Source organism: Drosophila suzukii, chromosome Y (genome assembly GCF_043229965.1).
Source record: "Drosophila suzukii chromosome Y, CBGP_Dsuzu_IsoJpt1.0, whole genome shotgun sequence".
Classification (NCBI taxonomy): domain Eukaryota; kingdom Metazoa; phylum Arthropoda; class Insecta; order Diptera; family Drosophilidae; genus Drosophila; species Drosophila suzukii.
This window is the reverse complement of record NC_092085.1, coordinates 610,001-627,500: the sequence shown is the minus strand read 5'-3', so window position 1 is coordinate 627,500 and position 17,500 is coordinate 610,001. Positions and strand designations below refer to the sequence as shown.

General features: G+C 37.4%; 2 non-coding genes across 2 annotated transcripts; both read left to right on the top strand.

Moving 5' to 3' along the window:
- The first annotated feature begins 371 nt into the window (after window positions 1-371).
- LOC118878687 (5.8S ribosomal RNA) lies at window positions 372-550 on the top strand. The gene has a single exon (XR_005015217.1). It is a non-coding gene; the product is annotated as a 5.8S ribosomal RNA (ribosomal RNA).
- A 405-nt stretch (window positions 551-955) lies between these two features.
- LOC118878682 (large subunit ribosomal RNA) lies at window positions 956-4,925 on the top strand. The gene has a single exon (XR_005015215.1). It is a non-coding gene; the product is annotated as a large subunit ribosomal RNA (ribosomal RNA).
- The last annotated feature ends 12,575 nt before the right edge of the window (window positions 4,926-17,500 follow it).

Sequence of the window (17,500 nt, the reverse complement as noted above, 5' to 3'; positions counted from 1 at the left end):
TGCAATTAATAAAACACTGTGTGTATATGGACCATAATATACACGCGTTGCGATATGTATTGTTCATCTCAGTTATGCGCATACATTGGATAATGCAACAACCTAAAATGTACAATGTTGTACCTGATTAATACAGGTTAATGTTTTATATAAATTTCAATATATATCGCTAAAAAGTATTTAATACCGTAAATGCCATTAAAAAAATACTTGATATATTATTGGTTATATGAAACTAAGACATTTCGCAGCATTCGTTTTAGGTATAAAAATAAATTTATTGAAGGAATTGATATATGCCAGTAAAATGGTGTATTTTTAATTTCTTTCAATAAAAACATATATGACAAAATTAACAAACCAATATATAAAACTCTAAGCGGTGGATCACTCGGCTCATGGGTCGATGAAGAACGCAGCAAACTGTGCGTCATCGTGTGAACTGCAGGACACATGAACATCGACATTTTGAACGCATATCGCAGTCCATGCTGTTATGTACTTTAATTAATTTTATAGTGCTGCTTGGACTACATATGGTTGAGGGTTGTAAGACTATGCTAATTAAGTTGTTTATACAAATTTTATAATGAAATTTTATAAGCATATGGTATATTATTGGATAATAATAATTTAATTATTTTATTCATAATATAAACAAATATATGAAAAACATTATCTCACATTAGTAAATTAATTTGAATGTGAAAAACGAAGAGAAATATTTTCTTTTTCAATCAAATAATACTGAGAAATGTCTAGCATAAAAAATTTATCTAGAATTGTCTCTTATTAACGATTAGAAAATAGAAAGCCGTTGACTATATTATTATTCTTCGTTGATTCGTTAGACCAAACAAATGCCATACAAATATATATATATATAAATATAACGAATTTAATAAAATGTTTTATCATTATATATAAAGAATTAATTGCAAATAAAAGTTATACACAACCTCAACTCATATGGGACTACCCCCTGAATTTAAGCATATTAATTAGGGGAGGAAAAGAAACTAACCAGGATTTTCTTAGTAGCGGCGAGCGAAAAGAAATCAGTTCAGCACTAAGTCACTTTGTCTATATGGCAAATGTGAGATGCAGTGTATGGAGCGTCAATATTCTAGTATGAGAAATTAACGATTTAAGTCCTTCTTAAATGAGGCCATTTACCCATAGAGGGTGCCAGGCCCGTATAACGTTAATGATTACTAGATGATGTTTCCAAAGAGTCGTGTTGCTTGATAGTGCAGCACTAAGTGGGTGGTAAACTCCATCTAAAACTAAATATAACCATGAGACCGATAGTAAACAAGTACCGTGAGGGAAAGTTGAAAAGAACTCTGAATAGAGAGTTAAACAGTACGTGAAACTGCTTAGAGGTTAAGCCCGATGAACCTGAATATCCGTTATGGAAAATTCATCATTAAAATTGTAATATTTAAACAATATTATGATAATAGTGTGCATTTTTTCCATATAAGGACATTGTAATCTATTAGCATACAAAATTTATCATAAAATATAACTTATAGTTTATTCAAATTAATTTGCTTGCATTTTAACACAGAATAAATGTTATTAATTTGATAAAGTGCTGATAGATTTATATGAATACAGTGCGTTAATTTTTCGGAATTATATAATGGCATAATTATCATTGATTTTTGTGTTTATTATATGCACTTGTATGATTAACAATGCGAAAGATTCAGGATACCTTCGGGACCCGTCTTGAAACACGGACCAAGGAGTCTAACATATGTGCAAGTTATTGGGATATAAACCTAATAGCGTAATTAACTTGACTAATAATGGGATTAGTTTTTTAACTATTTATAGCTAATTAACACAATCCCGGGGCGTTCTATATAGTTATGTATAATGATATTTATATTATTTATGCCTCTAACTGGAACGTACCTTGAGCATATATGCTGTGACCCGAAAGATGGTGAACTATACTTGATCAGGTTGAAGTCAGGGGAAACCCTGATGGAAGACCGAAACAGTTCTGACGTGCAAATCGATTGTCAGAATTGAGTATAGGGGCGAAAGACCAATCGAACCATCTAGTAGCTGGTTCCTTCCGAAGTTTCCCTCAGGATAGCTGGTGCATTTTAATGTTATATAAAATAATCTTATCTGGTAAAGCGAATGATTAGAGGCCTTAGGGTCGAAACGATCTTAACCTATTCTCAAACTTTAAATGGGTAAGAACCTTAACTTTCTTGATATGAAGTTCAAGGTTATGATATAATGTGCCCAGTGGGCCACTTTTGGTAAGCAGAACTGGCGCTGTGGGATGAACCAAACGTAATGTTACGGTGCCCAAATTAACAACTCATGCAGATACCATGAAAGGCGTTGGTTGCTTAAAACAGCAGGACGGTGATCATGGAAGTCGAAATCCGCTAAGGAGTGTGTAACAACTCACCTGCCGAAGCAACTAGCCCTTAAAATGGATGGCGCTTAAGTTGTATACCTATACATTACCGCTAAAGTAGATGATTTATATTACTTGTGATATAAATTTTGAAACTTTAGTGAGTAGGAAGGTACAATGGTATGCGTAGAAGTGTTTGGCGCAAGCCTGCATGGAGCTGCCATTGGTACAGATCTTGGTGGTAGTAGCAAATAATCGAATGAGACCTTGGAGGACTGAAGTGGAGAAGGGTTTCGTGTGAACAGTGGTTGATCACGAGTTAGTCGGTCCTAAGTTCAAGGCGAAAGCCGAAAATTTTCAAGTAAAACACAAATGCCATACAAATATATTATATTATATAAATCAAGCTAATTAATATACTTGAATAATTTTGAACGAAAGGGAATACGGTTCCAATTCCGTAACCTGTTGAGTATCCGTTTGTTATTAAATATGGGCCTCGTGCTCATCCTGGCAACAGGAACGACCATAAAGAAGCCGTCGAGAGATATCGGAAGAGTTTTCTTTTCTGTTTTATAGCCGTACTACCATGGAAGTCTTTCGCAGAGAGATATGGTAGATGGGCTAGAAGAGCATGACATATACTGTTGTGTCGATATTTTCTCCTCGGACCTTGAAAATTTATGGTGGGGACACGCAAACTTCTCAACAGGCCGTACCAATATCCGCAGCTGGTCTCCAAGGTGAAGAGTCTCTAGTCGATAGAATAATGTAGGTAAGGGAAGTCGGCAAATTAGATCCGTAACTTCGGGATAAGGATTGGCTCTGAAGATTGAGATAGTCGGGCTTGATTGGGAAACAATAACATGGTTTATGTGCTCGTTCTGGGTAAATAGAGTGTCTGGCATTTATGTTGGTCACTTGTTCCCCGGATAGTTTAGTTACGTAGCCAATTGTGGAACTTTCTTGCTAAAATTTTTAAGAATACTAATTGGGTTAAACCAATTAGTTCTTATTAATTATAACGATTATCAATTAACAATCAATTCAGAACTGGCACGGACTTGGGGAATCCGACTGTCTAATTAAAACAAAGCATTGTGATGGCCCTAGCGGGTGTTGACACAATGTGATTTCTGCCCAGTGCTCTGAATGTCAAAGTGAAGAAATTCAAGTAAGCGCGGGTCAACGGCGGGAGTAACTATGACTCTCTTAAGGTAGCCAAATGCCTCGTCATCTAATTAGTGACGCGCATGAATGGATTAACGAGATTCCTACTGTCCCTATCTACTATCTAGCGAAACCACAGCCAAGGGAACGGGCTTGGAATAATTAGCGGGGAAAGAAGACCCTTTTGAGCTTGACTCTAATCTGGCAGTGTAAGGAGACATAAGAGGTGTAGAATAAGTGGGAGATATTAGACTTCGGTTTGGTATCGCCAATGAAATACCACTACTCTTATTGTTTCCTTACTTACTTGATTAAATGGAACGTGTATCATTTCCTAGCCATTATACGGATATATTTATTATATCTTATGGTATTGGGTTTTGATGCAAGCTTCTTGATCAAAGTATCACGAGTTTGTTATATAATCGCAAACAAATTCTTTAATAAAACGGTGCATTTATGTATTTTTGATTTGAAAATTTGGTATAACTCCAATTACTCAGGTATGATCCAATTCAAGGACATTGCCAGGTAGGGAGTTTGACTGGGGCGGTACATCTCTCAAATAATAACGGAGGTGTCCCAAGGCCAGCTCAGTGCGGACAGAAACCACACATAGAGCAAAAGGGCAAATGCTGACTTGATCTCGGTGTTCAGTACACACAGGGACAGCAAAAGCTCGGCCTATCGATCCTTTTGGTTTAAAGAGTTTTTAACAAGAGGTGTCAGAAAAGTTACCATAGGGATAACTGGCTTGTGGCGGCCAAGCGTTCATAGCGACGTCGCTTTTTGATCCTTCGATGTCGGCTCTTCCTATCATTGTGAAGCAAAATTCACCAAGCGTTGGATTGTTCACCCATGCAAGGGAACGTGAGCTGGGTTTAGACCGTCGTGAGACAGGTTAGTTTTACCCTACTAATGACAAAACGTTGTTGCGACAGCATTCCTGCGTAGTACGAGAGGAACCGCAGGTACGGACCAATGGCACAATACTTGTTCGAGCGAACAGTGGTATGACGCTACGTCCGTTGGATTATGCCTGAACGCCTCTAAGGTCGTATCCGTGCTGGACTGCAATGATAAATAAGGGGCAATTTGCATTGTATGGCTTCTAAACCATTTAAAGTTTATAATTTACTTTATAAACGACAATGGATGTGATGCCAATGTAATTTGTAACATAGTAAATTGGGAGGATCTTTGATCACCTGATGCCGCGCTAGTTACATATAAAAGCATTATTTAATACAATGACAAAGCCTAGAATCAATTGTAAACGACTTTTGTAACAGGCAAGGTGTTGTAAGTGGTTGAGCAGCTGCCATACTGCGATCCACTGAAGCTTATCCTTTGCTTGATGATTCGATAATAAAGATGTTGCAAGCGGCATAATAATTTATGCTTGCTTGCAACGGCGCGCCACTTTGTGGTTAGCAAAAGGTCTAGTAATATAAGAGACCTATAAAAAAATCAATATATTATTATAAATAAATATTGAACAAACAAAATGCATCGTCATCTTTATTAGTACTCAGCCCAATATTGTACTCAATATACACCGCGGATATGCCCATTCCCACAGGTAGTCTCAACATGACCTGTACATATGCTGACGACACGGCGTTTTTAGTCTCCGCAGACTCCCTGCCACTGGCTGTGCAAGGCCTGCAGCAAGCTCTGTTAAACATAGAACCGTGGCTTAAAAGATGGAACGTCATCATAAATGCAGAGAAGTCAACGAATATATCTTTCTCCTTACGACCAGGTATATCCGCACCGGTTATGCTGAACGGAGCAGCCATCCCGCAACAGCTCACTGCAAAATATCTGGGTCTGACCCTGGATTCTAAACTAACGTGAAGGAACATATCGTGGGCAAAGCAAAACTCTTGATGCTAAAAAACAGACAAATGTGGTGGCTACTACAAAGAAGGAGTAAATTATCAACTAAAAACAAATTACTGCTATATAACAGCATCTTAAAACCAACATGGACATATGGCATAGAGCTTTGGGGCACTGCAGCTATCTCAAACCTTAAGAAATTAGAAAGAGTCGAAAACAGAATACTACGCCAAATTTTAAATGCCCCTTTTTACGTGAGAAACACCACAATTAGGAGGGATCTTAAGCTCCCCACAGTGGTAGAAGAGGCGGCTAAACGCAGCAGACGGCACCTAGACAAAATAGAAGACCACCCAAACCCACTCGCTTCCAGAGTGCTCGACGTTGAACCTCGGCGATTAAAAAGACGACACCCCACAGACCTGCCGTTCAGGGTCCCCTAATTGATGCAATTACATACACGCAAACACATGTAATACACCCCACATATTTCCACTAATACTCCTCACTACATAAGCTTTATGTAAACTAACACTGAATTTATTGCCACAAAATTTAATTTATTGCCAACTAGGGCAGACGTAAATATATAAAATTCAAATCAAAAAAAAAAAAAAAAAAAAAAAAAAAAAAAATCTTTATTAGTGACGCGATGATAAAGTGGCAAACATATTCCATGTATAAATATTCCTATGGTATTTTGATAATGCAAGTAAAGAGGACATATATAAAAGTAAGTATATGTTCCTCCAATGGTAGCAGCGGTTGGTTGGTTGGTGTCTGCTCCTCTTATTGTTCAAAACTTATGTTATGGTAGCAAGTCTGTATCGTCATATTATTAGTGACGCGAAAAATTAGTGGCAAACAATATTCGATGTATAAATATTCCTATGGTATTAATATTCAAATGAAGAGACCATTTAAATAAAGAGGACATATATAAAAGTAAGTATATGTTCCTCCAATGGTAGCAGCGGTTGGTTGGTTGGTGTCTGCTCCTCTTATTGTTCAAAACTTATGTTATGGTAGCAAGTCTGTATCGTCATATTATAAGTTTTTTTTTTTTTTTTTTTTTTTGATTTGAATTTTATATATTTACGTCTGCCCTAGTTGGCAATAAATTAAATTTTGTGGCAATAAATTCAGTGTTAGTTTACATAAAGCTTATGTAGTGAGGAGTATTAGTGGAAATATGTGGGGTGTATTACATGTGTTTGCGTGTATGTAATTGCATCAATTAGGGGACCCTGAACGGCAGGTCTGTGGGGTGTCGTCTTTTTAATCGCCGAGGTTCAACGTCGAGCACTCTGGAAGCGAGTGGGTTTGGGTGGTCTTCTATTTTGTCTAGGTGCCGTCTGCTGCGTTTAGCCGCCTCTTCTACCACTGTGGGGAGCTTAAGATCCCTCCTAATCGTCGTGTTTCTCACATAAAAAGGGGCATTTAAAATTTGGCGTAGTATTCTGTTTTCGACTCTTTCTAATTTCTTAAGATTTGAGATAGCTGCAGTGCCCCAAAGCTCTATGCCATATGTCCATGTTGGTTTTAAGATGCTGTTATATAGCAGTAATTTGTTTTTAGTTGATAATTTACTCCTTCTTTGCAGTAGCCACCACATTTGTCTGTTTTTTAGCATCAAGAGTTTTGCTTTGCCCACGATATGATCCTTCCATGTTAGTTTGGAATCCAGGGTCAGACCCAGATATTTTGCAGTGAGCTGTTGCGGGATGGCTGCTCCGTTCAGCATAACCGGTGCGGATGTACCTGGTCGTAAGGAGAAAGATATATTCGTTGACTTCTCTGCATTTATGATGACGTTCCATCTTTTAAGCCACGGTTCTATGTTTAACAGAGCTTGCTGCAGGCCATGCACAGCCAGTGGCAGGGAGTCTGCGGAGACTAAAAACGCCGTGTCGTCAGCATATGTACAGGTCATGTTGAGACTACCCGTGGGAATGGGCATATCCGCGGTGTATATTGAGTACAATATTGGGCTGAGTACACTGCCTTGGGGGACTCCAGCGGCCACTTCGTGGATGGGCGACTCCTGCTGGTTACATCTTACATAAAACCTTCTGTTTTCAAGATAGTCCTTCAAAATTAGGTAATGAGGAGTAGGCAGGGTGTGCTTTAATTTATACAATAGGCCCTGGTGCCAGACTCTGTCGAAAGCTTGCCTGACGTCTAAGAATGCTGCAGAGCAGAACCTTTTAGACTCGAAGGAGTCTAAAATGCAGCTCACTACCCTGTGGCACTGTTGAATGGTCCCGTGAGCTCGCCTGAAGCCAAATTGGTGATCTGGGATGATATGTTTTTCCTCTAGCACAGGCATCAATCTCCTCAGGAATAATTTTTCCAAGATTTTGGAGAGGATTGGCAGCAGACTGATGGGCCTGTAAGATCCCAGTTCGACCTCAGGCTTACCTGGTTTGGGGATGACAATAATCTCTGCACATTTCCATTGTGTTGGGAAATGGCCGAGTCTTAGACTTTGGTTCATGATGAACTTCAAGTTTTCAATGCAGTTCGGCGGCATAAGCTTCAGAGCAGTGGCGTCTAGACGATCATATCCAGGAGACTTTGTTGGTTTGAGTGATGTTAACTCCTCCTTTATTTCCTCACAGTCGATTTCTGGAATGGGCAAGTCCATGGGACAAGCCACATCCAGGAAATGAAGAGTCTCTTGATGGTCCACTGGGTCGCACAGGTCGAATGGCTGGAAACTACTCCTTAAGTGGTCGGCAAAGGCGTTTGCTTTTTCCTGGTTTGAGCGACACCAGGCTCCAGTCGATGATTTTATAGGAGCTATCCTCCGTGTGGGTCGCTTCAAATACTTAGTTGCGTTCCAAAGCTTGTGGTCTGCACTACAGGGTTCAAGGTCCGCGAGGTAGGCTTCTAGAGACTTGCTTTTTAGGTCTAGGAGCATCCTGTTAAGGTCTTTACAAGCCCTGTTGTAGATGGTTTTGTCCGACCGTCTTCTACTTAACTGCCAGACCCTCCTCAAACGCCGTTTTTCGCTTACCTTTGTTGCCAGCTCGGTTGACCAGAGATAGTTGTCTCTTTGGCCTCTAGTGTGCACCGTTCGTGTAGTTTCAACTTCTGGGGTGGCGATGCTTGCTGCCAGGTGGACCTGTCTGGTGAGGTACTCCACCGCTTCGTCGATGTCTATCGGACTTTCTAGTACTGGCTGGGGGTCTACATGATTTTCTAGCCAAGATTTAAAAATCGGGATGTTTGTATTCCGTCTGATGAGCTTGACTGCCGTTGGATTTCTCAGATAGGAGTTGCTATATAAAATCTTGACCATGCTGTGATCCGATGCAAGATCATGGCATGCAGCCGTAGATACTTTTGTGGGGTCAATTCCTCTGCTAAATGCAAAGTCCAAGAGGTCCGGAATCTTGGCTGGGTCGGTGGGCCAGTAGGTAGGCTCTCCAGTTGAGTAGACGGTGCAACCCAGTGCCCTGATGCATCTGAGAAGTGTGCTTCCTTTCGGGTTGACGGTCCGTGATCCCCACCAAGTATGTTTTGCGTTGAAGTCGCCTCCGATTAAGAATCTAGGACCCAGATTCAATAGTACGTCAGACAGATCAGTTTGGCTCAATGTGTATCTTGGAGGGAGGTATGCGGAGGCGATGGTAATTTTGCCTAGCGACGTTATGAGGTGGATTTTCGCACACTGCATCCATTCCAGTTGTACGGGCTCGAGCTCCTCGTATTGAATGCCGCGTCTGATGATAATAGAGGCTCCTCCACGTATCCGGTCGCCAGGGTGCAATGCGTTGATTATTTCGTAGCCGGGAATGGTAAAGTGGGATCTGGTGGTGAAGTGTGTCTCGGACACGAGTAAGATGTCTACTTGGTTAGTCTTTATATAATGTTCGACCTCAGGCTTGCTCGTAGCCAAGCCGTTCGCATTCCATATTATAAGTTGGGTGTTTATGGACATTTAAGATTGTTCTGATTGGAGAGCATTGTCATCACTAAGTTTTGGAACTGATTGAACATGGAGTTCATCATTGATTCCATTCTGCGCATCATTCTCTCCTCTAAGGCATCAAGGGGGGACTGGCCATTATTGTTGAGGTTTTCAGCCGCTCCAGCCCTAGCAACGTTGGCGTAACTGAATTTCTGATTCCCTGTCTGATTCGCGGCACTGCTCGCTGGGAAATTTGCGTGTGGAGCAGGATTGGATGAAGAAGCAGTTACTGCCTTCGGCTTAGGGCTGAAGCGCTTCTTGGCTTCTATGTAGATCCTACAACCGCGGTAGGAGGCGGTGTGTTCGTCACCACAATTTCCGCACACAGGTGGGTCTTCCTTTGCCTTCATGCAATTCAGGGAGTCGTGTGATAATCCGCATTTAACACAGACATATCGAAGTTTGCAGTACCTCTTAGTATGCCCGAAAGCTTGGCAGCGGAAGCATTGTACCACCTCATCGAACTTTTTTGGTTCCTCGATGGAGACGACGGCATGGCACAGTCTGTTGATCTCGAAGACTTTCTTGTTTGTTGGAGCTGGTTCAAGGTTAATGAAAAACATCGACAATGGCATTTTAGTTACCCTTGATACTGCATTTTTAGCATCACGCACATTGTGGCCGAGATTCACAAAGGCTTCCTTGACCTCCTCAATTGGTGTAGTGTGGTGTAGTCCCTTAACAACAATGCGGAAAGCTCGCTCTTCCTTAAGTTGGAAGGTACGGAAAGCGTATTGACAGTTGTCCAGGTGGGCAACAATTTTTCGGTAAGTGGTGCTGTCCTTCGGCATCAGCCTGATGTTGCCTCTTCCCGTTGCCTTGTAAGAGAAAGTATCGGAATTCGCCAATGTTCGCATTTCGTTTAAAAATTCGCCAATGTTATTTACATTCGGGATAAAAATTGGAGGGGGCTTGGGTGCTGTTTTAATTTCGGCATAATCGACGGTCTTTTCATTGCTGCTCTCTACAGGCAGAGAAGCGAAACGATTTGAGGTGCTAGGACCTATATCCTTCTTTTTGTCTTGATTCACGGCAGCCTTATTCTTTATGGTCTTTTTAGGGAAAATGTAAGGGCGAATTATCTCACCTTCCTCAGGTGACGTGTTGCTTGAGGAGCACGATGAGCTCGGGGTAGGGCTGGGAGATTTTTCCCGTTTCTCCATGATGATTTTCTTTACGCCTCTAATTGACTCTGGCGACCCGGGAGGTAGACTCCTTTTGACTCCTTTTGGTAAGACACTCGGCTCCTGATCCTGCCAAGGGCCTTTTTTGGGTGCGGCTACAGTCGCGTTGTCCACATCCATGCTGCCGGTGTTGCTATTGTCGCCCATGGCGACAGCACCACCAACAAGCACAGCCGGCTAACTGTGTGAGTGAACTATTTATTTCCTTTACCTCTGCTGACAAAAAAAAATCGACGACGAGGTGTCGCCGAAATGTAGGCAAAAGTATTAGGAGTCGCCGCCCTCTGGCGGAGTGATACAGCGATGAGGTGTCGCCGAATGTATGCTATGAATCCTGAAGTAGTCGCCCTCTGGCGGAATGAAATCAGCTGATTTCCAAAAACCAACCAATTTGCGGAGACACGAACCGATATAAATTAGTGCAGACGCGAACCGCGCTGCTGTCAAAACGTTATCTAGATAAGGCAGGCGCCACTCGAGAGAGAGCGGCTCTCTTACAACAGTGAAATATGAGTTTTATTGCCGAAATTGGCCTGACACACGGAGCGCCCGAGAGAGCGCCTCTCTCTCAGCACGTCGAATGTTCTCGAATTGTCTGGGGTGGAAAATCGCGGTTTTGGCCTTCCTACCACCTTTTTCGTGCAGAAAACACGCGTAATGATTATGCGAACACAATGCGCGAATATTTATGCTATTTTTAGCAAGGAAAAATGCGTTTTACAGCCGAAATTGGCCCGACACACGGAGCGCCCGAGAGAGCGCCTCTCTCTCAGCACGTCGAATGTTCTCGAACTGTCTGGGGTGGAAAATCGCGGTTTTGGCCTTCCTACCACCTTTTTCGTGCAGAAAACACGCGTAATGATTATGCGAACACAATGCGCGAATATTTATGCTATTTTTAGCAAGGAAAAACGCGTTTTACTGCCGAAATTGACCTGTCACACGGAGCGCTCGAAAAACACGTCTGCTCTCCAGAGCATTTGACTGACAACTGATATTATAAGTGACGCGAAAAATTAATGGCAAACATATTCGATGTATATAAATATTCCTATGGTATTCAAATTCAAGTAAAGAGACCATTAAAGTACAGAGAGAGGCCATATAATAAGTAAGTATATGTTCCTCCAATGGTAGCAGTGGTTGGTTGGTTGGTTGGTTGGCGGCTGCTCCTCTTATTGTTCAAAACTTATGTTATGGTAGCAAGTCTGTATCGTCATATTATAAGTGACGCGAAAAATTAGTGGCAAACATATTCGATGTATAAATATTCCTATGGTATTGAAATTCAAATAAAGAGACCATTAAAATAAAGAGGACATATATAAAAGTAAGTAATGGTAGCGGCGGTTGGTTGGTTGGCGGCTGCTCTTATTGTTCAAAACTTATGTTATCAATATGAGTTTGGCAATACAATAAAGAAGACCAATCTAATCCATATAAGACTAAATGGATTATATGGATATGCTTAGGAAACCCATATATTAATAAAAAAAAATTTATGTATAGAAAATTATACATATATGTATTTATATAAATGAATCGTATGGATATGGCTTATAGTAGATATAATACCTTTAAGGCATATTAATGTATAATATAGTAAATATATATACGTTGAAATATAAATGCATTTTTATATATATGGCAGCATATAAGTGTCATATGAAAAATAATAGAGTTTACCCATATATCACTGAAATGAGATATATAAACCTAGTGAGGGGCGGCACTAGTGAATGAATCGTATAGATATGGCTTACAGGTATAATACCTATATGTCATAATATGGTTTAATATTATAAATATACATTGAAATATGAATGAATTGTATAGATATGGCTTTTAAATGCCATATGCATAAGAATAAATAGAATGATTAACACTTATATCACTGAAATAAGATATAAAAACCTAGTGAAGGGTGGCACTAGTACTGTAAACATGATTTTGGCAGAGCTCGGGGTAAAAAACTACTATAGGGAGGTGGTCGTTGGCGGGCCCCTCCTCGTATTGATCAAAACCTATGTTATACATATGAGGTTGTCAATACTATAAAGAACGCCAAGCATATCCATATAAATGTATGGATATGCATACAAATCCATACAAAAGTGAAAAAAAAATAATGTATTGAAAAATATACATATATTTATATAAGTGAATCGTATGGATATGTCTTATAGGTATAATACCTATAAGGCATAACAATGTATAATCTAGCAAATATACATCGAAATATGCAGGAATTGTATAGATATGGCATATAAATGCCATATACATAAGAATAAATTGTATATCAATGCAATAAGATATATAAACCTAGTGAGGGGCGGCACTAGTAAATGAATCGTATGGATATGGCTTATAGGTATAATACCTATAAGGCATAATAATGTATAATATAATAAATATACATTAAAACATGATTGAATTATATAGATATGGCATATAAATGCCATATACTTAAGAATAAATGGTAAAATTTACCCGTATATCACTTAAACACGATATATAAACCTAGTGAGGGTGACGCTAGTACTGTAAACATGCTTTTGGAAGATAATGGGTCCAAAAACTACTATAGGGAGGTGGTCGTTGGCGGGCCCCTCCTCGTATTGGTCAAAACCTATGTTATGCATATAAGTTTGTCAATACTATTAAGACCGCCAAGCATATCCATATAAATGTATGGATATGCATAAAAATCCATACAAAAGTGAAAAAAAATAATGTATTGAAAAATATACATATATTTATATAAGTGAATCGTATGGATATGGCTTATAGGTATAATACCTATAAGGCATAACAATGTATAATCTAGCAAGTATACATCGAAATATGAAGGAATTGTATAGATATGGCATATAAATGCCATATACATAAGAATAAATTGTATATCAATGCAATAAGATATATAAACCTAGTGAGGGGCGGCACTAGTAAATGAATCGTATGGATATGGCTTATAGGTATAATACCTATAAGGCATAATAATGTATAATATAATAAATATACATTAAAACATGATTGAATTATATAGATATGGCATATAAATGCCATATACTTAAGAATAAATGGTAAAATTTACCCGTATATCACTGAAACACGATATATAAACCTAGTGAGGGTGACACTAGTACTGTAAACATGCTTTTAGAAGATCATGGGTCCAAAAACTACTATAGGGAGGTGGTCGTTGGCGGGCCCCTCCTCGTATTGGTCAAAACCTATGTTATGCATATAAGTTTGTCAATACTATTAAGACCGCCAAGCATATCCATATAAATGTATGGATATGCATAAAAATCCATACAAAAGTGAAAAAAAATAATGTATTGAAAAATATACATATATTTATATAAGTGAATCGTATGGATATGGCTTATAGGTATAATACCTATAAGGCATAACAATGTATAATCTAGCAAGTATACATCGAAATATGAAGGAATTGTATAGATATGGCATATAAATGCCATATAAATAAGAATAAATTGTATATCAATGCAATAAGATATATAAACCTAGTGAGGGGCGGCACTAGTAAATGAATCGTATGGATATGGCTTATAGGTATAATACCTATAAGGCATAATAATGTATAATATAATAAATATACATTAAAATATGATTGAATTATATAGATATGGCATATAAATGCCATATACTTAAGAATAAATGGTAAAATTTACACGTATATCACTGAAACACGATATATAAACCTAGTGAGGGTGACACTAGTACTGTAAACATGCTTTTAGAAGATCATGGGTCCAAAAACTACTATAGGGAGGTGGTCGTTGGCGGGCCTCTCCTCGTATTGGTCAAAACCTATGTTATGCATATAAGTTTGTCAATACTATTAAGACCGCCAAGCATATCCATATAAATGTATGGATATGCATAAAAATCCATACAAAAGTGAAAAAAAATAATGTATTAAAAAATATACATATATTTATATAAGTGAATCGTATGGATATGGCTTATAGGTATAATACCTATAAGGCATAACAATGTATAATCTAGCAAATATACATCGAAATATGCAGGAATTGTATAGATATGGCATATAAATGCCATATAAATAAGAATAAATTGTATATCAATGCAATAAGATATATAAACCTAGTGAGGGGCGGCACTAGTAAATGAATCGTATGGATATGGCTTATAGGTATAATACCTATAAGGCATAATAATGTATAATATAATAAATATACATTAAAATATGATTGAATTATATAGATATGGCATATAAATGCCATATACTTAAGAATAAATGGTAAAATTTACCCGTATATCACTGAAACACGATATATAAACCTAGTGAGGGTGACACTAGTACTGTAAACATGCTTTTAGAAGATCATGGGTCCAAAAACTACTATAGGGAGGTGGTCGTTGGCGGGCCCCTCCTCGTATTGGTCAAAACCTATGTTATGCATATAAGTTTGTCAATACTATTAAGACCGCCAAGCATATCCATATAAATGTATGGATATGCATAAAAATCCATACAAAAGTGAAAAAAAATAATGTATTAAAAAATATACATATATTTATATAAGTGAATCGTATGGATATGGCTTATAGGTATAATACCTATAAGGCATAACAATGTATAATCTAGCAAATATACATCGAAATATGCAGGAATTGTATAGATATGGCATATAAATGCCATATAAATAAGAATAAATTGTATATCAATGCAATAAGATATATAAACCTAGTGAGGGGCGGCACTAGTAAATGAATCGTATGGATATGGCTTATAGGTATAATACCTATAAGGCATAATAATGTATAATATAATAAATATACATTAAAATATGATTGAATTATATAGATATGGCATATAAATGCCATATACTTAAGAATAAATGGTAAAATTTACCCGTATATCACTGAAACACGATATATAAACCTAGTGAGGGTGACACTAGTACTGTAAACATGCTTTTAGAAGATCATGGGTCCAAAAACTACTATAGGGAGGTGGTCGTTGGCGGGCCCCTCCTCGTATTGGTCAAAACCTATGCTATGCATATAAGTTTGTCAATACTATTAAGACCGCCAAGCATATCCATATAAATGTATGGATATGCATAAAAATCCATACAAAAGTGAAAAAAAATAATGTATTAAAAAATATACATATATTTATATAAGTGAATCGTATGGATATGGCTTATAGGTATAATACCTATAAGGCATAACAATGTATAATCTAGCAAGTATACATCGAAATATGAAGGAATTGTATAGATATGGCATATAAATGCCATATAAATAAGAATAAATTGTATATCAATGCAATAAGATATATAAACCTAGTGAGGGGCGGCACTAGTAAATGAATCGTATGGATATGGCTTATAGGTATAATACCTATAAGGCATAATAATGTATAATATAATAAATATACATTAAAATATGATTGAATTATATAGATATGGCATATAATTGCCATATACTTAAGAATACATGGTAAAATTTACCTGTGTATCACTGAAACACGATATATAAACCTAGTGAGGGTGACGCTAGTACTGTAAACATGCTTTTAGAAGATCATGGGTCCAAAAACTACTATAGGGAGGTGGTCGTTGGCGGGCCCCTCCTCGTATTGGTCAAAACTTATGTTATGCGTATGCATATGATTTTGTCAATACTATAAAGAAAACTTGTTTTGTACATACAAAACTAAATGAATTATATGGATATTGAAAAATAAATGGCATTATATCCATATAATGAAAATATACTTGTATTCTCTTATTATAAGAGAGAATACCATATGGGTGGTTGGCAAAGAGAATTGAAAATACCCGAATTGAAGATATTGGGTTCAAAAACTACTATAGGGTGGTGTAGCAAATAAAGTTAAGACCATATATCCATATAATGGATATACACATGTATTCTCTTATTATAAGAAAGAATACCATATGGTTGGTTGGTAAAGATAATTGAAAATACCCGAATTGAAGATTACGGGTTCAAAAACTATTATATGGTGATGTAGCAAATAAAATGAAGATGATATATCCATATAATGGAATTATATGTGTATTCTCTTATTATAAGAGAGAGTTTCAAATGGTTTGGTGGCAAAGACAATTGAAAATACCCGAATTAAAGATAATGGGTCCAAAAACTACTATAGGATGGTCAATGGGCCGGCCATCTCCTATTGACAATAGTCGGTAGATAAGATATTATCCGTCAAATTTGTTTCTGTGTTCATTTATGAATATGGGACTTGGCTCCGCGGTTAATATTTTAAGCCCAAGATAATAAAGTCGAAACAAAGGCCAAGTGTTTCTATTATACATAGAATAACAAATTGTTTCCCAATTTTATCGTTAATTAATCCTATTTAAAACAAAAAGAGGCAGGATTGCTAGATATACATTGTAAATGTATATTTGACCTTTCTGCCTCTATCTTAACTATTTAATATTAGTTTACACAAAAAAAGGCGTAAAAGCGAATTATAAATATATTTTATTATTAAAGTACATATCATATATGCGCTCGGTTTTATATTATATATTACCAAAGAGTCTATATGAATATATACAGATAAATTTTAAATTTATCATCAAAATACAAATGATTTAACTCAATATTATATATTGGTTAAACAAAAATTGTACATGTGTGGATACAATAATGACGTATGTCGAACAAAAATGATATTTTAGAATGAAATATGCATATATAAAGAAAATATTATTACATATTACAAAATATTGTGTTTTAAAGAAGATAAGATATTTCTTTTTTTTAAACATCAATAATTAAAAAACTTGTTATTATTAGTGGCGAAACAAGTATATATTGAAAACAAACGTATACGAATGCTATATAAAAATGGCCGTATTCGATAGAAAACAATCTATAAAATTTATATTGCTAATT